Source organism: Pan paniscus, chromosome 18 (genome assembly GCF_029289425.2).
Source record: "Pan paniscus chromosome 18, NHGRI_mPanPan1-v2.0_pri, whole genome shotgun sequence".
Classification (NCBI taxonomy): domain Eukaryota; kingdom Metazoa; phylum Chordata; class Mammalia; order Primates; family Hominidae; genus Pan; species Pan paniscus.
The window spans coordinates 69,236,098-69,260,925 of NC_073267.2; the positions used below are offsets into that span (position 1 = coordinate 69,236,098).

Sequence of the window (24,828 nt, forward strand, 5' to 3'; positions counted from 1 at the left end):
CCATCATAATGGCTTTTTTTCATGTAAAATGATTACATATCCAATTAAAGTGAACACCTGGAGGAAATAATAGCTGGACTACTCAATAATTTTAGGTTATGCTGAAAAAATAATTATTTCAGTCTTTTCTTCAGGTCAGTTTACTTGAAAAGAAATAATGCGTAATGGGTTCAGTCAAAGTCAGCCTGGCAATTTGCCTACAAACTATTGTCAGGCAGTAAATTACAGAAGTAGTTGATCATCACACATGCTCATCAGCTCACTAATAGAGAGAAGCCAATGACAATTTAGGGAGAAAATAACCAAAATATATATCACATTTATTCTATTCAGAACAAATCATTTTTTAACACTTATTTTTTTTTTCCCTAGTTAAGTTTCAATTTATCTGGGGCTCTGTCAGGATGACAGAAACTCATTTAGAATCCATGAAGACAGCTGACAGAAAGTGCATTAAAAATTAGATTTTGAATTCAAAGAATGAAAGCTTTAAATCACTACAGTCAAGTCAGTGGGACAAGACTGATACCAGATGCTATTTTGTTCATATTATTAAGGAAGTATTCCAGCCTTGAAGAGACCTTGTCACTACACAGCTTCTGTCTATGTAAATAAGAATGAAGTGAGTATATCTGTTGTCAATGATAGAAACAGCCATCCATTGCCTCAAAACAACAGGCTGGTTCATTAGAGGAGAATGCTAAAAGTTAGAAGAACCCTGAAAGGTCATATATGCCCAATTCCCTCATTATGTGTATGGGAGGACTGAAATCCCATAGGAGACGGTTAGCAGGTGTATTAGACACACATGAACTCTTCAATTTAAATCGAGGGGTCTAAGTAAGGGTTAAGCCACTCTGTTGATAGGGGTTTCGGGCAAGTCACTGGACAACCCTGGGCATCATTGTAGAGAATATTCATTTACCCTATGTGTGTTTTTAGTCTGTTCAGCAGCCATTCCACCTTCCTTCAGCACCTCACTTTATTCTTTGGGAACTACAGGAATCTTGAATTGCCTATGCTTTTTTTTTTTTTAATTTGGGTTTTAATTATGTAAATAAATAGCAACATGAAAACGAGGAGTTCTAAGGTTTGTACATTATCCCTAGGTGAAAGGATTTCAGATTAGTTTGCGTGTAGGATGGTACCACCCAAGATAACAGAGGTCTGATCTAGTATTTCCTGAAGAAGAAAGCCGATTTAATACATTCAATACTGACTTCTCTGACATTTTTCTGTAGAAATACTGATTTAGTCTGTGGAGTTTCCAATGTGTACCTATAACTGATTAAGTTGTAGGTAACTTAATATAGGTAACTTAAATAAGTTAAGATGGGCAGAGCATGGAGTTTTCTACTTAGTTCCAGGTGAATTCTTCACATTTCCTGGCTTTTGAAAGTTCTCCTTCCACAAATCTTAAACTCCAGTCATATAATCTCTCCCCACTGACCTAGGCAAACACGATGGTTTGTTGTGGATAATACAGGGAGGCAGCTAATCTCATGAAACCAGGCAGATACACTAGCTTCTTTATTTTTGAACCTCTAGTCAAAAGGAGTCCAATAAGGCCAGCAAAACCAATAACACCAAGTCTCGGAAAAAATCCAGGAGGTGCATTTTGGAGATAGTCATAGCTGTCTAACCCCCACTGAACCAAACTTTGCATCTTGGGCTTACTTTGGGAGTACGTGTCCTGACACCAGCTTGTGTATGGCTCGCAATAAGTGTCGGAGCTGTGAGAAGCTTTCTTCAAGCTGGTTCCTTGACTCCTCCACACACTGCGATTTGCCCTCGCGAAAGCTCGTCAACCTTCACGGAAGTTTTGGGAGGTGAGTCCTTTTTCGGTGCTGCACAGACTCTGAAGGTGAACACGCTCCGGCTGGCTGGCCCCACGGACCCCTCTGAATTACCTTGAACGTGTCGCTGGCAACTGCAGCTCCGGCAGGCTCACCCCAGCCTCGGCCACGCCCACAACAGAGAGGTGGCCCCGGTAGGGCCTTGATTTCTCCAACCGTAAGCGAGCCGCGGTGTGGGTGACTGCAGTAGGGCAAACTCGGTGCGGCGAAGCCTTGGTTCAATCACCCCTGCCTGTGCTCTTGATGGAACCTTCCATTCAGGTATCCTGCCCTCCTCTGGCACACAGTATTAATTGTTGTCACAAGCTAAGTCCACCAGTCTCTCCCTACAGGGAAATGAAGTCCTGAGCGAAGTGACACAAATATGGAAAAGGTTTAGAACTGATTTATTCTGGTAGTCATCCCCAAAGCACTATCCATTTGTCCTGGTTAGTACACCTCCAGAATTCCAATGTCCGAATTTTCCAATGTTTGTATTCTCTTTCCAATATCTGATTGTTTACGTTCTCCTTCAGTTCTATGGAGCTGCCTACGAACCTTCCACTAACACCCATTTTTAAGTTAATTGCAGTGGTCTCTGTTGCTTGCAACCAAAAACAAACCTAACTGATATATCGTACATGTGAAATTGTAACTAATATATTGTACATGTAAAATGGGAATAATTATACTTCGCTCACAAAGGTGGTGTCAGTTTTTTTTTTTTTTTTTTTTTTTTTTTTTTTTTTTTTTTTTTTTGAGATGGAGTGTTGCTCTTTTTGCCCAGGCTGGAGTGCAATGGCACCATCTTGGCTCACAGCAACCTCCGCCTCCTGGGTTCAAGTGATTCTCCTGCCTCAGCCTCCTGAGTAGCGGGGATTACAGGTATGCGCCACTACGCCTGGCTAATTTTGTATTTTTAGTAGAGATGGGGTTTCTCCATGTTGGTCAGGCTGGTCTCGAACTCCTGACCTTAGGTGATCCGCCCGCCTCGGCCTCCCAAAGTGCTGGGATTACAGGCATGAGCCACCGCACCCGGCCCAGTTTTTTTAATATATAAAAATAATGTATATTAAAACTACTGGCTTGGAGAATAAAACTTAAGAGGAACCCAGTAAGTATTGTTTGCTTGGTTTTTAAGATCCTTCCTATGTAGTCTCATCTTTATTCCTGGATTCTGCTGAGATGCTCAATGGATCCATGAGTCACATGCTTAATCTCCTCAAAGAACTCTCTGGGTGAGAACCTACGCACACCTTTTGGTCTTTTTGAGACACTGGGTGATAGTTGTTTAACCACACCCTTGACTTTCTCTTCAGAACACACTTTCCTAAGTATGAATCTTCTCGTTTTAGCTTCTTTTGCAAAATGAATAGGCAGAGAATTTCCCAAATCATGAAATCCTGGTTTTTGTTTAATAGTCTTCCTCAATTTATCTCCCTCCTCTTGCATTTTATTATAAGCAGCAAAAAGAAATCTGACCGTACTTTCAACATGTTGCCTAAAATATTCAGAAAAACAACCAAGTTATTTGCTTACAAGTTATGCTTCCACATAATTGTAGGACACAATTCAGCTAGGCTTTCTGTCACTATATTACAAGGGTCCCTCTCCTTCAGCTCCCCAAATCAAGTTCCTTATTTTTTTCTGAGTCCTCAGCAGCAAAGCCTTTAATGTGCATATTTCTACCAACATTCTATTGATGATAACATACATATACTCTAAGATGATAGAGAGTTTCTCTCCTGTTCTCTTAACTTACTCCTGAGCCCTCATCAACAGAGCCTATAATACCCATTTTTCTACCAATAGTCTGTTTAAAGCAGTATAGGCTTTTCCTAAGTAGCACCTCAAAATTATTTGAGTCTCTACCTATTACCCAATTCCACGGCCATGTTCACATTTTTAGGCATTTGTTACAAGATTTTTAAAGACATTTGTTACAGTTTTTAGGTATTTAGTTAAATATAGCATTTTAGATACTTGTTACAGGTTTTAGATATGTAGTTTTTAGGTACCAAAATCTGTATGTTTCCCATGACTCCTATAACAAATTATCACAAATGTGGTGGCTTAAAACAATTATTCTCTTAAAGTTTTAGAGACCTAATATCTGAAATCGGTATCACTAAACTGAAATCAGGGTGTCAGTAGGGTTACACTCCCTCTGGAAGCTCTAAGTGATAATCTGTTTCTTGCCTCTACCAGCTTCTGGTGGCTGCCACCCTTTCTTGACTTGTGGTCACATACGTCTGATCTCTGCCTCTGAAGCTACATTTCCTTCTCCTTCTGTGTCAAATCTCCTTCTCATAAAGACACATGTGGATTACACTGAAGGCCCACTTTGATTATCCAAGATAATCCCCTTATTCTAAGATCCTTAATGTAATCAAATCCACAACATCCTTTTCTGCCACATAGGGTGACATTCACAGATTCCAGACAGTAGGATGTGGATACATTTTGGGGGTCATTATTTAGCTTACCACATGCTTCCTCTCTTTTTCTGGTTTTGCCTTTTCCAACTCTGTACAAAGTTATCTCTGTAACCGGCCTCAGTGTGACATTCTGGAAACTTTAAAATTTAGCTGACTAAAATAATTTCATTTAGGATAATATATGACATTGAAATTTAAATTTTGTTGAAGGGGCTTTATTTACTCTTGTTAATAGTAACTTTTAAAATATAGAACCAGATGGTGATTCAACACACACACACATACAAATATGCACACATCTGCCTGTTAGCATAATGTAAATCTTCCACTTATAATTTTACAAAAATCAGTTGAGGACATGCATTAATCTGTAGTAAATCTGGCAGGAGTTCTTCAATACAAGATTTTATATGAAGATGGAAATGTTTATTTAGTTTGAAATGAACCAAACCAATCTGTACAGAAGAAACAACATAGAATTTTACTATTCCACACAATTGAACATTATTATGTTCAAATACTATAGAGGATAAAGAAGTGAATTCCAGTATTTTTCCAATTCTTTTCCTTCTAAATAGTTGATGTACATTCTTAACCTATTTTAGCTATTAAATTGTTTTTCTCTATTATTCCAGGTTTCTCTTCATCTCTTTTGATCCACAGTCTGTACATCTGAGTCTTTTGTCCCATAATTTTTAACATGAAGTGTATACATTATTTTGTATTGCTGCTGTAAAAAATCATCACAAATGTAGTGGCTTTAAACAACCCAAATTTACACTCTTGCAGCTCTAGAGGTCAGAAATGTAAAATGGGTTAGCAGGGCTGTGCTATTTCTGTGGTCTTGAGAGAGAATTCATTCTCTTGCCTTCTCTACCTTCCAGAAGCTTCCTGCATTTGTTGATTTATGGCCCCAACTTTCTTCCAGCAGCATAGCATCTTCCAATCTTTGTCTTTCTTTGCCCAACACATCACTTTTTTCTGACTCTAATCCTCCCCCCTCTCTCTTTGTGATTACAATGGGCCCATGAGCATAATCCAGGTTAATCTCTCCATCCCAAGATCCTTAAATGAATCACATATGCAAAGTACCTTTTATCATGTGTGGTAACATATTCATTGGTTCTGAGACTAGGATTAAAACATCTCTGGGGGTGGGGCACTATTCAGGCTATCACATGGAGTTTGCCAAAGTTCAAATCCATGTCTTTATTACTATTTGCAAAAAATCTTCAATGTTTGCTATCACTAATGGTCAAAACTGCATTGTTTGGTTTGTGTAATGAATAACTTTGAAGTGGAATCTGAGACAAAAATTGGACCTTTCATTTGATAGAAGCATAGGCTCCATGACTCTCCTAGGGTAAGATAATTAAACATTCATCTTAATTGCAATACATTTCTGACTTCTGTTTTAGTACTGCATGGCCCAGAATGTGTGGGCTATTTATACCCTTTTTGTGGGCCGTTTATACCCTTTTTGTGAGAGGCAGAGCAAAGAAAAGGAGGGCAACATTTGGAGCAGAGGAACCCTCTTGCCCTGGTTAAGTTAAGAAGAAATGAACGAGGAACTCGGGGCAAGATCAAGAGAGGTGATTCATCAGCTGACCTTCAACTAGAAAGGAGAAGATAATCCTTTCTAGTGGTGTAGTGGAATGAACATGACAGAGCTCCCAGGTATGCAATTCTTTTAGCAAGCTGGTAGTATTGGTCAACTCACTTCACCTGTCTGGGTGAAGAGGCGAGCTCAGCTCATCAACCTCTAAAATCTTAACCAGTAGTAACTCTGAAGGATTAGCCTTGACATTTACTAATGTTACCTCTTTTGCTTAATATTTTATACTCATGAAAATATTAGTTTGTAAGTACTGGGGAGGAATGTATTTTAACACCTAACAGAATTGCTACTTCTGAGAAAGTGGTAGAGAGGGATTTATCAAAGTCGTCTTGCTTGTAACAATAAGAAATGTCAGCAGAGGAAAAAAGTGAATAAAACAGTTAAGTATTTTGTAATCTGAGGCTGAAAGATGCTGCCTGAGTAGTGACGATTCATATTAAGGAAAAATTCTTCTCTTCCAAATCCCATCAGACAACATTACGTGTTCTGCACAGATTTTTACTGCTTACATGACTATATTTAATGGAAAATACGCAATCACTGGAAAACGCTGAGTGACTCGGGGCTTGTGGAAGTGTGTTCTTTGGTGGCAGTGAGAAATAAAAAGCAGTGCTTTCAACTGTGAGGGGAAATCGCTTTAATATTGCCCAAGGTTCTAGAGTGTCGTTGCACAGCATTTTAAATAAACATTTATTTGTTTCCTTTTATTTATTCCTTCATTTAATCAATCAGCAAATATTTATTAAGTGGATAGACCACACACTACACTGAATGTTAAACAAGATGTAATGAATTAGATATAAACCCTATCTTTTAGGAACTTACTGTCTGTCTGGAATAAATAGGTATAGCCACAACTAAAGAGGAAATGAGGTATAAGGTATAATTTGCCACATGGACCATACAGAAGTATAGATTAAGTGAGTGTCCTCTGTAGTAAACAGCCAGAATTTGAATCCCAGCTATAGGATTCATCAGCTGTGTTACCTGAGTGAATTATTTAGATTATCTCTGTGTGTAGAGCTCAATAGTGTTGAATATCTTACATGTAAAGTACTTAAAATAATATCTGCCCCAAACTAGTCTATGTTCTTGGAAATCAGAATAATAGTTACCTTTGGGGATAGAAGAAGGAATATGATTTTTTTAAAAAGGAGCAACAAGAGATTTCTGAGATTTAGGTAACGTTCTGTTTCTTGTTCTGGATGCTAGTTACAGTGGTATGTTTTCTTTGTGAAAATTCAACAAGCTGTATACTTATATTGTTTTTACTTATATATTGTTTTTTAAATTTAAAGAAGCTTTGAAAAGCAGTGCCTCCATCGTGGCATGTTCAAAACAAATATTTGTTATGCTCAAATCACAACTCTTAGAAACTCCAAGTGAAGCAGGGAAGGTTCTTGGCTTCCCTCAGGAAGAAATTCAAGAGCAAGCTGGCGTAGAAAAAAACAGCTTTATTGAGGTGGGCAGCAGTGTTACAGCTCTGTGAGCTCCTGCAGAGCAAGGCTACTCCATAGGTAGTCATATTTATACCCTTTTATGGACATGTTAATTAAGGGGCTGGTTATTCAGAAAAAGCTAGAAAGTAGGCAGTAACTTCCAGGTGTTGCCATGGCAATGGCAAACTGTCATGGCGCTGGTGGACATTCCTTATAAAAACATACTTTCAGTTCCTCTTTCCAGTTTCTGCCAGTCTCCAATCTAGTCCCCAATCGAGTCTCACCTACCTCCTGCCTAAAAATGAGGGGAACAATCACTTCTGACTGAGGCAATGGGCAGTGATTTCAGGGAATAGGCCACTTCAACCAAATTCTCAAGGTTAGTTGGATTATGTGTATACAAAAATAGGTGTGGAATTTTTACTTTTAAAAAGTATGCCATGTATTCAGGAAAGCACATTGATTCAGGGTGTCGACTGTGAAGTCAGATATCAGTCTGAATAGCAGAACTATTGTTACTAGAAAAGGGCCCTGCTCCAGACCTCAGGAGAGCGTTCTTGAATTTCATGGAAGAAAGAATTTTGGGGTGAGTCCATAGAGTAAAGTGAAAGCAAGTTTCTAAAAGAGAAGAATTTTCAACCCAGAATTTCATATCCAGCCAAACTAAGCTTCATAAGTGAAGGAGAAATAAAATCCTTTACAGACAAGCAAATGCTGAGAGATTTTGTCACCACCAGGCCTGCCTTACAAGAACTCCTGAAGGAAGCACTAAACATGGAAAGTAACAACTGGTACCAGCCACTGCAAGAACATGCCAAATTGTAAAGACCATCAATGCTATGAAGAAACTGCATCAATTAATGGGTGAAATAACCAGCTAGCATCACAATAACAGGATCAAATTCACACATAACAATATTAACCTTAAATGTAAATGGGTTAAATGCCCCAACTAAAAGACACAGACTGGCAAATTGGATAGAGTGAAGACCATCAGTGTGCTGTATTCAGGAGACCCATCTCACATGCAAAGACACACATAGGCTCAAAATAAAGGGATGGAGGAAGATCTACCAAGCAAATGAAAAGCAAAAAAAAAAAAAAAAAAAAAAAGGCAGGGGTTGCAATCCTAGTCTCTGATAAAACAGACTTTAAACCAACAAAGATCAAAAGAGGCAAAGAAGGCCATTACATAATGGTAAAGGGATCAATTCAAAAAGAAGAGTTAACCATCCTAAAAATATATGCATACAGGAGCACCCAGATTCGTAAAGCAAGTTCTTAGAGACCAATAAAGAGACTTAGACTCCCACACAATAATAATGGGAGACTTTAACACCCCACTGTCAATAGTAGACAAATCAAAGAGACAGAAAATTTACAAGGATATCCAGGACTTGAACTCAGCTCTGGACCAAGTGGACCTAATAGACATCTACAAAACTCTCCAACCCAAATCAACAGAATATACATTCTTCTCAGCACCACATTGCACTTATTCTAAAATTGACCACATAATTGGAAGTAAAACACTCCTCAGCATTTGTAAAAGAACAGAAATCACAATAGAATGTCTCTCAGACCACATTGCAATCAAATTAGTACTCAGGAATAAGAAACTCACTCAAAACTGCACAAATACATGGAAACTGAACAATCTTCTCCTGAATGACTCCTGGGTAAATAATGAAATGAAGACAGAAATAAAGATGTTCTTTGAAACCAATGAGAACAAAGACACAATGTACCAGAATCTCTGGGACACATTTAAAGCAGTATGTAAAGGGAAATTTATAGCACTAAATGCCCACAAGAGAAAGCAGGAAAGATCTAAAATCGACACCCTAACATCATAATGAAAAGAACTAGAGAAACAAGAGCAAACAAATTCAAAAGCTAGCAGAAGTCAAGAAATAACTAAGATCAGAGCAGAACTGAAGGAGATGGAGACACAAAAAACTCTTCAAAAAATCAGTGAATCCAGGAGCTGTTTTTTTTCTTGGAAAGATCAACAAAATAGACCACTAGCAAGACTAATAAAAAAGAAATGAGAGAAGAATCAAATAGATGCAATAAGAAATGATAAAGGGGATATTACCACTGATCCCACAGAAATACAAACTACCATCAGAGAATACTATAAACACCTCTATGCAAATAAACTAGAAAATCTAGAAGAAATGGATAAATTCCTCGACACATACACCCTAAGTCGAATCTCTGAATAGACCAATAACAGGTTCTGAAATTGAGGCAATAATTAATAGCCTACCAACCAAAAAAAGTCCCGGACCAGATGGATTCACAGACGAATTCTACCAGAGGTACCAAGAGGAACTGGTACCATCCCTTCTGAAACTATTCCAATCAATAGCAAAGAGGGAATCCTCCCTAACTTATTTTATGAGGCCAGCATCATCCTGATACAAAAGCCTGGCAGAGACACAACAAAAAAGGAGAAGTTTAGGCCAGTATCCCTGAAGAACAATATCCCTGATGAATGCGAAAATCATCAATAAAATACTGGCAAACCGAATCCAGCAGCACACCAAAAAGCTTCTCCACCACAATCAAGTCAGCTTCATCCCTGGGATGCAAGGCTGGTTCAACATATGCAAATCAATAAACATAATCCATCACATAAACAGAAGTAATGACAAATACCACATAACTATCTCAATAGATGCAGAAAAGCCCTTCGACAAGATTCAGCAGGCTTTCATGTTAAAAACTCTTTAATAAACTAGGTATTGATGGAACCTATCTCAAAATAATAAAAGCTATTTATGACAAAGCCACAGTCAATATCATACTGAATGGGCAAAAACTGGAAGCATTCCCTTTCAAAACTGGCACAAAACAAGGATGCTCTCTCTCATCACTCCTATTCAACATAGTATTGGAAGTCCTGGCAAGGGCAATCAGGCAGGAGAAAGAAATAAAGGGTATTCTATTAGGAAAAGAGGAAGTCAAGTTGTCTCTGTTTGCAGATGACATGATTGTATATTTAGAAAACCCCATTGTCTCAGCCCAAAATCTCCTTAAATGATAAGCAACTTCAGCAAAGTCTCAGGATAAAAAAAATCAATGTGCAAAAATCACAAGCATTCCTATACACCAATAACAGAGAGAGCCAAATCATGAGTGAACTCCCATTCACAATTACTACAAAAAGAATAAAATACCTAGGACTCCATCTTACAAGGGATGTGAAGGACCTCTTCAAGGAGAACTACAAACCACTGCTCAAGGAAATAAAAGAGGACACAAACAAATGGAAGAACATTCCATGCTCATGGATAGAAAGAATCAATATTGTAAAAATGGCCATACTGCCCAAGGTAATTTATAGATTCAATGCTATTCCCATCATGCTACCACTGACTTCCTTCACAGACTTGGAAAAAACTACTTTACAGTTCATATGGAACCAAAAAAGAGCTCACATAGCCAAGACAATCCTAAGCAAAAAGAACAAAGTTGAAGGCATCACGCTACCTGACTTCAAACTATACTACAAGGCTACAGTAACCAAAACAGCATGGTACTGGTACCAAAACAGATATATTGATCAATGGAACAGAACAGAGGCCTCAGAAACAACACCACACATCTACAACCATCTGATCTTTGACAAAACCTGACAAAAACAAGCAATGGGGAAAGGATTCCTTATTTAATAATAAATTGTGCTAGGAAAACTGGCTAGCCATATGCAGAAAGTTGAAACTGGATCCTTTCCTTACACTTTATACAAAAATTAACTCAAGATGAATTAAAGATTTAAATGTAAGACCTAACCTAGAAGAAAACCTAGGCAGTACCATTCAGGACATAGGCATGGGCAAAGACTTCATGACTAAAACACCAAAAGCAATGGCAAAAAAAAAAGCCAAAATAGACAAATGGGACCTAATTAAACTAAATAACTTCTGTACAGCAAAAGAAACTATCATCAGAGTGAACAGGCAACCTGCAGAATGGGAGAAAATTTTTGCAAACTTTCCATCCTACAAAGGGCTAATATCCAGAATCTACAAAGAACTTAAACAAAATTACAAGAAAAAAACACCACCATCAAAAAGTGGGCAAAGGATATGAACAGACACTTCTCAAAAGAAGACATTTATGCAGCCAACAGACATACGAAAAAATGCTTATCATCACTGGTCATCAGAGAAATGCAAATCAAAACCACAATGAGATAACATCTCACGCCAGTTAGAATAGCGATCATTAAAAAATCAGGAAACAACAGATGCTGTAGAGGATGTGGAGAAATAGGAATGCTTTTACACTGTTGGTGGGACTGTAAACTAGTTCAACCATTGTGAAAGACAGTGTGGTGATTCCTCAAGGATCTAGAACTAGAAATACCATTTGACCCGACAATCCCATTACTGGTTATATACCCAAAGGATTATAAATCATTCTACTACAAAGACACATGCACATTTATGTTTATTGCAGCACTGTTCACAATAGCAAAGTCTTGGAAGCAACCCAAATGCCCATCAATTATACACTGGATAAAGAAAATCTGGCACATATACACCATGGAATACTATGGAGCCATAAAAAAGGATGAGTTCATGTACTTTGCATCATTCTCAGCAAAGCAACACGAGAAGAGAAAACCAAACACTGCATGTTCTCACTCATAAGTGGGAGTTGAACAATGAGAACACATGAAGATAGGGAGGGAAACATCACACACTGGGGCCTGTTGGGGGGTGGGGAGCTGGGGGAGGCATAGGGTTAGGACAAATACCTAATGTAAATGACGAGTTGATGGGTGCAGCAAACCAACATGGCACATGTATACCTATGTAACTAACCTGCATGTTGTGCACATGTACCCTAGAACTTAAAGTATGATAATTAAAAAAAAGAAAGTAAAGAAACAAAAGAATGGCAACTCCATAAGCAGAGCTTTGAAGGCTGTTGGTTGGCTATTTTTATGGTTATTTCATCATATGCTAAACAAGGGGTTATTTCATGAGTTTTCTGGGAAAGGGAATGAGGATTTCCCAGAACTAAGGATTCACCTTCCTTTTAGACCATATAAAGGTAACTTCTGGACGTAGCCATGGCATTTGTAAACTGTCATGGCACTGGTGGGAGTCTTTTGGCATACCAATGCGTTATAATTAGGTATAATATGCAATAATTAGTATGTAGTGAGGATGACTGGAGGTCACTTTCGTTGCCATCTTGGTTTTGGGGGGTTTCTGCAGCCTTCCTTACTGCATCCTGTTTTATCAGTGGGGTCTTTGTGACCTGTATCTTATCCTGTGACTAAGAATGCTAATGTCCTGTGAATGCAGCCCAGTAGGTCTCAGTCACATTTTACCCAGCACCCACTCAAAATGGGAGTCAGTCTGGTTCTAATGCCTCTGACACTATGGTTTAATATGTTTTTATGCAAACTACTCAAACTTTTTGAAGCAGTTTTCTCATCTGTAAAGTGGGGATGAATGTTCCTACTTCACTGGATTATTATGACATCTAAATAAAATAGCCTATGCAATGCCTTTGTCATTAGAGATAAGAGCATTAGAAAAATTCAAGAAAAGTTGTGATGATAATGTAGAACAATGATACCTGAGCTGATAAATGTAGGTTTATATTGGGTATTGATAAATATCAGTTTCTCCTAAGGCGTAGCCTATAGATCTTATTTTTTTCATGAACTTTAAAGACATTAGATTATTCATTAGTACCAACAGACTTTAGAGATATTGAAGTGAAAAAAATATTGTGAGATTGTATGCTCATTTTTTCAATTTTTATTTCTAACAATCATTAACATTGTATTTTGTGTTCTATTTTTATCTTCTCTGGTACTATATTTCTGAACTTCAATTTACTTAAGTAAAAAGTAGTAATTACTACTAATTTTCAATTTCCTTTGAAATTTAAAATATTACAAAAAAGCATATACATATCTTGGTATGAAATTTCACTCAACATCTCAAGCCCCAGTGCATTATTCATTACAAACAACAACAAAAAGCTAATGGGAAAAACAACTGGAATCCATTGAAGTTGAATTATCAGGACATATTTAACAAGACAGCATCTACCAGAACTACGGTATGATGATAGAAATACTGCATCTGCCATTCTTGATTTGTGTAAAAATCAGCATAAAGGAAATTTCAGTTAATTCATTTGGTCATTCATTCACCCAACACTAGTCAGTGAATATCTGTTCACATTTGTGGCTCAGGCACTAAAGGTAACATGATATGGATTACACGTACTTTCCCAGACTCCTCCAGCCAATACCTGCTCTTTGGAGGCACACTGACTTTCTTGTTATTCCAAGGTCTACTCACATGTTTGTGCAATTGTCTCTACTTGGAATGCCTTTGCTGTCTTTCTAATTAACCTTCTCCCTGTAGGTCTCCCTTCCCTTCTATTCAAATATAACCAGCATACCTGTTTTTCTACACTGAGTATGTATGTTTCTTATTCTGCCTTTGCTCAACCCTATCTCTATGTACTCAGATACATTGTCTAGACGTTTCTTTCCTGCCCCAATGCTCAGAAGTCTGATTCCAAGTGCTTCCCCCATTTCCCTACTCTTGCTTTATGTCATTTGTTTTGGCTAAGTCTATGGTACCCAGAAAAAAATCGCAAGTTGTGGGATGCAGGAGTCAGTGGGAGAGGAGGCCATTCCTTCCTGTGCTCTACCTATTTTAAGCTTTGTTCCTGGCATGGTTGTGTCCTTCGATGATCCCTTTCCTGTTACACAGCCTTTCCTCCATGGCTCCAGTTCACATTGTACTCCAGTAACTCTCTATTTCTTCTTGCTCTTTATGTAATGTTTTTTCTGTTTTTATTATTTTTTTAAATTTTATTTTATTTTGTTTTACATTCTGGGATACATGTACAGGATGTGCAGGTTCATTACATAGGTAAATGTGTGCTATGGTGGTTTGCTGCACCTATCAACCCATCACCTAGGTGTTAAACCCCACGTGCATTAACTACTTATGCTTATCCTCTCCCTTCCCCTGTCCCCTGACCGACAGGCCTCAGTGTGTGTGTTGTTGCCCTCCCTGTGTCTATGTGTCCTCATTGTTGAGCTCCCACTTATAAGTGAGAACATGTGGTGTTTGGTTTTCTGTTCTGGTGTTAGTTTGCTAAAGATAATGGCTTCCAGCTCCATCCATATCCCTGAGAAGGACATGATCTCGTTCCTTTTTATGGCTGCATAGTATTCCATGGTGTATATGTACCACATTTTCTTTATCCAATCTATCATCGAGGGGCATTTGGGTTGATTTCATGTCTTTGCTACTGTGAATAGTCTTGCAAGGAACACATGCATACATGTATCTTTGTAATAGAATGATTTATATTTCTTTGGGTATATACCCAGTAATGGGATTGCTGGGTCAAATGGTATTTCTGGTTCTAGGTCTTTGAGGAATTGCCACACTGTCTTCCACAGTGGTCAGACTAATTTACATTCCTGCCAACAATGTAAAAGCATTCCTATTTCTCCCCAACCTCGCCATCATCTGTTGTTTCTTGACTTTTTAATAATTGACATTCAGCCTGGTGTGAGATGGTATCTCATTGTGGTTTTGATTTGTATTTCTCTAATGATCAGTGATGTTGAGCTTTTTTAAAATATGTTTTTTGGTCGCATAAATATCTTTTTGTCTTAGGGATGATAATGCATTACTACTGTTGCTAGTCTTTGGGTGCCTCAGTATCCCTTAACTCTGTTCACATACATGTGTGTATTCCCTCTGCATGTGGTTTCTTGGGCTGGATCTTCTTTCCTGCTGAAGGTCTTACTCATACATTATGTATGGTGTGTAACTTTGCTAAAATTTTTAATCAAATTATAATAATCTTTTTAAACAAACAGATTTTTCTTTACAAGGATCTTCTGATTGTTAAGCATTTCTACTCTTTTTTGAAAAGAACAGTGCCTGCATGTAGTGGGATTAAATAAATGTTTTCTAAAATATATAAGTAAATACTATTTATACCTATCTATATGTTTTTTCCACAAATTTTATGTAACAATTGAGGAGTTTAAAGTCTACCAGATAATGTATAATACTATAGGATGAACAGTAAGTGCTTTGTAGAATATTCGATACCATACGATACTTAATACTACAAGTATTAAGAGGAAACCAGAGTTATTACGAGACTTATTAGAAGTGTTGGAATTGGATTTTGAAAAAAATCTTTTTAGGTATAATTGATGACTTTGAAAGAGGTTGAGGTTGGTTGCTTTAGTTCCCTACTTTTAGAAGAACAAACAATCATCTGATATGTTCCACCAAAACGATTTTAGCAGAAAGGAAGTCTGAAATTATTTTAATAGAGAAATGGTACAGGGCTGATTCATCCATTTTGGAAGTTAATGTCAGAGGTATAACTTGCATTTTATTATTTGTATAGCTTGAAAAATAAGTCCTAAATAAAAGACCCTTAACTATGAAGACACCTGCAAAGTTTATTTTGTCATGTAAGGTAATATATTCACAGATTTGTGGGATTAGGACATGGACATCATTGGGAACTTGTTATTCTGTTTATCACAGAATTTCTTATGTACGGTGTTTTCTAATGAAAATGTTATTTTCATTAGAATAATTGGATCTCTCAACTACAAATACCAGAAATACATTAAGAATTTTCGAAACATATCATATGTCAAATTTTGGAACTCCCCATATGGAAATTTAATGGAGCTGGTATTCATCCAACATTTACCGAGTGCCAGAATGGGGCTGAGAAAAAAAATACACAACAAAATAAAACAACAAAGTGGCAGGTAGAATTTACTTTAGTTGGTTTTTTTTTTTTTTTTTTTTTTGAGATGGAGCCTCCCTCTGTTGCCCAGGTTGGAGCGCAGTGGCGCGATCTCCGCTCACTGCAAGCTCCGCCTCCCGGGTTCACGCCATTCTCCTGCCTCAGCCTCCCCAGTAACTGGGACTACAGGCGCCCGCCACCACGCCCGGCTAAATTTTTGTATTTTTAGTAGAGACTGGGTTTCACCGTGTTAGCCAGGATGGTCTCAATCTCCTGACCTCGTGATCTGCCCGCCTCGGCCTCCCAAAGTGCTGGGATTACAGGCGTGAGCCACTGCGCCCGGCTAGTTGTCTTGTTTTACAGGTGAGAAAGTTAGAAAGTAGATGTCAAATGAGTTGCTTATGTTCACGTCCGTAGTAAGTGATATGACAGGAATTTGAGACCAAATTTGGTTTTAGAGTCAGTGATGTTTTAAGGGTACCACATAATTTTAACTCCTGCCATTTTATAGTAATGGATTATATATGGTCAGCAGGGATCAAATAATATCTAAGTTAGGGAACACCTGTTTTATTATATAGATTTAACATGTTTACGTTCAATATCAGTTTAAATTATAGTACAAATTAATAATATTAGTCAAAAGTTTACAAGTCAAATTGACATACATTATGCAAGTGCATTTTAGGGATTTTAGCATTTACAAGACAAACATTGACCTACCCAAATCAATATCTACTTACTATTTTGAGGCTTTGCTAGAAGAATCTAAAAATTAAAGATTGCAGTCCTTTTCTGCAGACACTAAATATTACCAAAAATAAATGATTACAAATGTATCAAAGATTGCTAAGTGGGTTTGGAACCCTTGCTTCTTGGTAAGAATTTTTAAATTGGCATTTTTTCAGCCTCTGCTTAATACAGACATGTTTTTGCTCTAAATATAGTAAACATCCATTCCACTCTATTCAAAGGACTGAGAAGTGTTTCAAAGATAGCCCACAAAATATCACATTATTTTCTGAGTATAGTCTTTAAAAAAAACTATCTTGCAATCACTATTTACCATGATCAGTCAATATGTAGTCTTTGAGAAAAGAACATTAGCTTGTTGAACCATAATTCAAAATAAGTCACAATTTAATCTTATTTTAAAAACACTCTAGTTAATTGTAATTAATGTTTGACAGTTTGAAAGACATCTGTTATATTAACATAATGGTCTTATTGCACATGAAATGCTGCACGTTAAAAACTCAGCAGAGTTGAATGAGTATTTTGCAAGTTAAAGAAGAAAATCCTTGATAAAAACATGTAGTTCTGTCTATTGTTTGCTAAACAAATAGGACTTTTTTTCTCTTAACACGATAATTAATGAAATATATCTATTTCTTTAGAAGGGAAATAAACTTCCTGCTGTTTTGTTACAAATTGATCATTCTAAAGACAGTTTGGTTCTATGTTTTACAGTTTGAAAGTCATTGCTATACTTTGTAATTTCATGAATTTACTCATTGCCAGCTGTGATTGTTAGAGGTCACTTAGACTCTTGGATTATTCCATGCTATTTCAACAGTATTCTAAATAAACAAATAAATGAATGAAGCAAACTTCCTATACCAGATTTCAGAGATGATGCTAAACATCCTATATAAAGCCTCTTCCCCTCATCCAATCTAAGATGTCAATAGTGCCGTGGATGACAAGCCCTTTCTTAAATCTATAATAAAAATCAAAAAGAAGATTTTAAAACATCAATATATCGATGCAGTAAGGAGTAACTCTGACATAAGAAATGTGTGGAGGCAAACTTTATAAATGCAAACAAATCTACATTATTCTCCTGTCTATTATCTATAGATTTGTGTTTATATAAAGTTGTTTTCAAATGTAGCCTTGTGACTCACCTTCCAAAGCAAAAACCTAGGAGTGACTAATTTGGCAAAGAATTTATTTCACTAGGTGTTAATGTTTCTCCCTGTTTTAAAAAAATTGGGAACCTGAAATAAAGACACTAATTCGGTGTATTAAAAATGATAAAAAATAGGGGAATAATTTTAAATTGGGACAATGTTAATACACAAAGGTGAACACTTACTAGAATTGGGCTGAATATTTTACTTAAGTTTCCTCTTAGGAAATTTAAAGAGGAACTCTTGGTAAGATGCAAGACTTTCGGGGTCCATAAATTTAATATTACCTATAGTTGATCCTACATTATTCAAGTGTTAATTAACACAGTGCCTGAAATGTAAAAGTCACAAATACATACGTGCTGAATTATCCAGTTTGCTGTAGACAGTGAGAAAAAAGTGGTTTGAAAATTCTTTGTAAAACTACAAGCCACTATTTAGAAGCATGGCCCAAATATGCCACTTCTATGCTCATGCTTCCACCTTTCCCAGAAATTTCTTTCCCTTCCTTCTGTGCTTCGCTACCTCCTACACATATCCATGTGTGCATGGGCACACATAGCACAAAACAGTCTGATAGGTAAACAAAAAATCAAACTGTTCGCTAGGCATAAGACGTAGCTAACAGTTACTACATACTAGGCACTGTTCTGGTGCTTAACATATTTTGATATGTTTATTTTTACAATAATCCTATGTTAAAAATGCTTTCACCGTATGATGTAATATTCTCTGTCTTTTAAACGGTGTCCATAAAACATTCTTCTAGTACCCCCCAGAGTTGATAACTGTGGGATGGTTCTACGTGCTTGGAATACTGCTTTGTAAATATTATTGGTTGAATTTTAGTTCCTCCAAGGATCAGACCAAAAGCCGTATCTTATAGAAAAAATATTTCCCTATTCTCCCAGTTCTGGGAGCTCTTCTCTTTACTCTTAAATAAATTTTATGAGAAAGATACTCAATGTATCAGTTAACTTTATTTGTATAAAAAATCCACTCCCAAAGTTAATTGCTTAAAATGGCAACCATATATTAGCTTTTGTTTTTGTAGTTTGGCAATTTGAGCCGGGCTCAGCTAGATGGTCTTTTGGTCTTGGCTGAGTTTACTCATGCATCTGTGGCTCTGCTTTAGAGACTTGGCTGGCCCTTGGCTGCAGTGATGGGGAAAACTGGGCCATATGCCTCTTGTCATCCAGCAGGGTAGGCCAATTTATAGTGACTAGACAAGTTTCCAAGAGTGAGCTGATGCACTGACTCTGAACGGGCGCAATGTTGTCTATGTTGCATTCTACTTGTCAAAATAAGTCACATGGACAGCATGGATTCAAGGTGGGAAATAAAGTCTACTTCTTGGTAGGAGGAGCCATAGAATCACATTGCAAAGGGTCCTGTATACAGATAGGGGAATAATTGTAGCCATAGTTGCAACCAATCTGTTCAGTCCACCAACATGTTGGATAATCTCCTTGAAGTTAAGCACATCATTTTGTACAGAGGGCCTGGAATATATTAAAGGTTAAATATAAGTTTTATGTCAGTGAATGGTGATTTTTAATTGCATACTTTTCCTTTATTCTTGGTTAAAATGATTTAAAAAGGAATCCAAATCACAGCTAATTTCCTGGTTGACTGTAATCACTTTGGGTCTTAAATCAAGACTAGCCTGTTTCTAATAGTTAATAGCGTGATTTCTCATTCTCACAAGAAGTATAATTTAAAGGTGAGAATCCACCAATGCATGATACACTTGGAATTAATTTTTTTCAGTTTACATTTTTGTGGAGAAGTAGATAGCACTATACATCAAAGTTAGAAGCATCTACTTTTGGTCAATGACACTTCTAGTAACTAATCCAAAGGATGTTTTGTCTTAAAGTTACCAAAGACATGTTTAAAATGATGTCTGTAGTATTGTTGTTTACAATATATACTTCCCTTTAGTTTCATGCTAAAGTGTATACTTCTCTTACATATAAGTGAGATCATACAGTATTTATCTTTGTGTGTTTGGCTTATTGCACTCAATATAATGTTCTGTATGTTGTAGCAAATAATGAGATTTCCTTATTTTTTAAGACTGAATTGTCTGTGAACATATATATAGATCTCAATTTATTCATTCATCTGTCAATGGACACTTAAGTTGATTCCCTATCTTGGCTATTGTGAATAATGCTGCAATAAACATAGGATTGTAGACATTGTGCTTGAGAAGATGATTTCATATCCTTTGGATATATACTCAGTGGTGGCATTGCTGGATCATATGCTTGTTCTATTTTTAATTTTTTAAAAAAGCCCTGTAATGGCTGCACCAATTTACACTCCCAACAGTGTAAAAGAATTCCTTTCTCTCTACATCCTCACCAACACTTATGTTTTGACATTTTCATAATAGCCATTCTAACAAGAGTGATGTGTTATCTCATTGTCATTTTGATTTACATGTCCTGATGATTAGTGATGTTGAGCAGTTTTTCTTATGCCTTTTGGTCATATGTATGTCTTCTTTTGAGAAACATCTATTCAGATCCTTTGCTTATTTTTAAATAAGGTTATGTGTTTTTGTGTTTTTGAGTGGTATGAATTCCTTATAAATTTTAGATATTAACTCCTTATTAAATATATGTTTTACAAATATTTTCTCCCAATTTGTAGCTTGCCTTTTCATTTTGTTAATTATTTCCTTTGCTGTGTATACATTTTTAGTTTGGTATAGTCCCAGTTGTTTATGTTTGCTTCTGTTGCCTGTTTTTGGTGTCATATCCAAAAAAATCATTGCCAAGATTTATGCGAAAGGATCTTTCTCTTAAGTTTTTCTATGTTTTCTCTTATGTTAGCTTCTAAGGAGTTTTATGGTTTCAGGTCTTACGTTTAAGTCTTACGTTAAGTCATCTATTGTGAGTTGCTTTTTATGTATAGTGTGATGTAAAAATCCAATATCATTCTTCTGCATGTTGAGATCCAGATCAATATCATTTATTGAAAAGGTTGTCTTTTCCTTATTATGCATTCTTGGTGCCCTTGTGAAAGGGCTTATTTATCAAAGATGCATGGATTTATTTCTGGGCTCTCTGTTCTGCTGGTCTTTGTGTCCGTTTGTATGCCAATACATACTATTTCAATCACTATAACTTTATAATGTAGTTTGAAATAAAAAAGCATGATGCCTCCAGCTTTGTTAATCTTGTTCAGGATTACTTTGGCTACCTGTGGTCTTTTGTGGTACCATATGAATTTTATACTGTGGGGTATTAGGTGATTATATATATATAATATATAATATATATACACTATATAATATATAATATATATACTATATTATATATACTATATAATATATAATATATATACTATATTATATATACTATATAATATATAATATATTATATATACTATATAATATATAATATATTATATATACAATATATAATATATATAATATATAATATAATATATAACATATTATATATAACATATATATATAATATATAATATATACAATATATAATATATAAAATATATAATATATAATATATATTATATATACACACAGTATATATATAATATATAATATATAATATATATACACAGTATATATATTATATATACACACAGTATATATATAATATATATACACATATATATTATATATGTATATATAATATATATATAATATATATATACACACACAGATTTTTTGTCCATGTTTCCTGGCTCATAACATCCATTGCCTTTGTTACAGTATTTTGTTATAATGTTTGGGTGCTTTAAGCCTTAGGAGCAGGCCTCAGGAAATAGAATCTCTCTCTCTCTCTTTCTCTCTCTGTCTCTCTGACCTTATCCTTCCCTCCTTTCACCTGCCCAAGGTAAGACTTTAATCTGATTTTGAGGCATAAGACCCTTATTCCAGAAAGTGTCCTGCCCATACTTTGGAAAAAGAAATGCTAAACAGAGAGACCAAGAAGAATCTCTACACACAGGCCTTGCTAGGTTTACATCATACCCTTTTTGTCCAATCACATTTTGACATGGTTGTCCATGCTTCAATCATGGTCAACCAATGACATCTCCATAAAAGACCCAAAGGACATGGTTCAGAGAGTTGTGGACAGCTGAACACGTGAATGTTCCTGGAAACTGGCGTGCTTAGCGAGGGCATGGAAGCTTTGTGCCCCTTCTTCCATACCTTGCCCTACCCATCTCTTCATCTCTACCCTTTGTAATAAACTGGTCAACATAAGTAAGTGTTTCCCTGAGTTCTAGGAGCCACTCCAGAAAATTAATTGAACACAAAAACGGGGTTATGGGAACCTCAACTTGAAGCCAGTCTGTCAGAAGTTCCAGAGGCCCAGACTTGATTATTGGTGTCAGGATGGGGCAGTGCAGGAATTATGGGGAGTCCTGGGAACTTAGCCCTCAACCTGTGGGGTCTGACACTATCTCTAGGCAGATAGTGTCATAATCGAATTGGAGAATACCCAGCTGGTGTCCACCGCAGAATTGATTGCTTGCTTGCTGGTGGGGAGAAATTCTCATATATTTTGGGATCACAGAAGTTTTCTGTGTTGATTGTTGTTATGTTGGTAGGAGAGCAAAGGAAAAAGATGGTTTGAAGGTTTTTCCAGAACAGATACTTTTTTTCTATTTCTGTGAAAATACCATTAGAACTTTGACAGAGATTGCATTGGATCTGTAGATCGCTTTGATAAGTGTGGACATTTAACAAGATTAATTCTAATCCATAAATACTGCATGTCTTTCAATTTATTTATTTATTTTTCAGTTTATTTCATCAATGTTTTATAGTTTTCATTATGCAAGTCTGTCACCTCCTTGGCTAAATGTATTCCTTAAATATTTTGTTACTTTTGATGTTATTGAAAATGTAGTTGTTTTCTTGATTTCCTTTTAAACAGTTCACTGTTGATGTAAAAAAATGCTACTCATTTTCGTATCTTAATTTTATATCCTGCAACTTTACTGAATTTATTTATTTCAACAGTTTTTAAAATAGAGTCTTTAGAGTTTTCTACTATATAATCATGATGTCTGCAAACACAGACTTTTTGGTCTTCCTTTATTATTTGGGTGTCTATTATTATTAGTTTTTTATCTAATATTTCTGGCTGGGACTTCCAGTAGTATATTGAATAAAAGTCACAGGAGTGGGCATCTTTGCCTTCTGCTGAATCTTAGAAAGAAAGCTTTTGGTTTTACTTCATTGATTGTGATGCCAGATACAGACTTTTCACTAAATGGCCTTTTGTGTGTGTGTGTTAAGTTCTTTCTGTACCTATTTAGTTGAAAATTTTTATCATGAATGGATGTTGAATTTTGTCAAACATTTTTTCCCATATCATTGAGATTATAATATGGTTTTCATCTCTTATTTTATTAGTGTGATGTATCGTATTGATTGATTAGTGTATGTTAAACTAACTCTGCATCGCAGGGATAAATACTACTTGCTTAAAGTGCTTTCAACACTTCGAATACTTCATCTGATTCCCATCTAACCTTCAAGTTCTCTACTGAAATATTCTATGCTAGTCTAATGATACTCCCTTGCATAAAACTAGTCACTTTTCTGTTGCTGCTTTCAAAATTCTTTTTGTGTTTATTTTTTGACAGTTTGATAATAAGGTGTCTCAGTGTGGGTCTCTTTGGATTCATCTTATTTGTTGTCTTTTGGGCTTCCTGGATCTGTTTGTTTATTTCCATCTCCAGATTTGGGAAGTTTTCTACCATTAACTCTTTGATTAAGCTTTCTGCTTCTTTTAGTTTCTCTTCTCCTTATAGAACTCTCACAATGTGTATATTAGTCTACTTTATAGTGTCCCATAAGTCCCTTAAGTTGTCTTTATTCTTCGTTTTTATTTCCTTTTTGCTTCTCTGACTGGGTGATTTTTAGTTCACTCATCCTTTCTTCTGCTTGACTGAGTATGCTGCTAAACTCCTCTACTGCATTTTTAATTAAGTTATCATAGTCTTCAGCTCTGTTTTCTGCTTGGTACTTTAAATAATTTTTTTCTATCTCTTTGTTGAAATTCTCAGTTTGTTTATTCATTGCTCTTACAACTTTAGTGAGCACCTTTATGACAGTTATTTTGATTCTTGTTGGATAGGTTACATATCTCCATTTTATTAGGATTGGTTTCTGGAGATTTATCTTGTTCTTTAGTTTGGAGTATATTTTCCCATGTCTTTAGTTTCCTTAATTCTTTCTTTGGTTTCTACACATTAGATAAAATATCTATCTTTGCCCCTCCTCACAGACTGCCTTGTACAGAAGATGAACCTCGCCAATCAGCCCAGACAGATATTCTGTTTGCCTTCCAAGCTTTGGTGCTTGTCCAAACCACTGCCTTTGTTCTTAGTGGCTCCCAGTAAACGACAGTATGCCAAATTCATCAGTGCACCAACACAGGTGAGACAGAAACCAGTTTCTTGAGTAGCAGCCAGAAAAGTTGAGGTGCTAGATGCATGGCCCAATTCCTTCTTTCATCGGCGAGAAGCTAGGAGTTGAAGTTTATTCTCTGTTTGTAGTGAGCATGGAGAAGAATTGTGGCAAATGCCTGCATTCTCCTTCAGATCATATGCAATTTCAAACCATTGCTTTGCTTTCTGTCCCCCGTGGACCTAGCAAATGCTGGGCCGCATCAGTTCTCAGAGACAGGAAAGTTAGAGGTCAGTTCTTGGGTAGCAGCTAGAAAAGTTGGGGGGATTGATGACTATAAGCCCAGTTCCCTATAGTGAGAAGCTGCATTCTTGGTGTTATCAATGGAGTGAGCT

The 24,828-nt window shown here is 36.3% G+C and overlaps 1 pseudogene; it reads right to left on the reverse strand.

The window, feature by feature from the left end:
• Nucleotides 1-698: 698 nt before the first annotated feature.
• LOC129394116 (MICOS complex subunit MIC26-like) lies at nucleotides 699-21,046 on the reverse strand (annotated as a pseudogene).
• Between the last annotated feature and the right edge of the window lie 3,782 nt (nucleotides 21,047-24,828).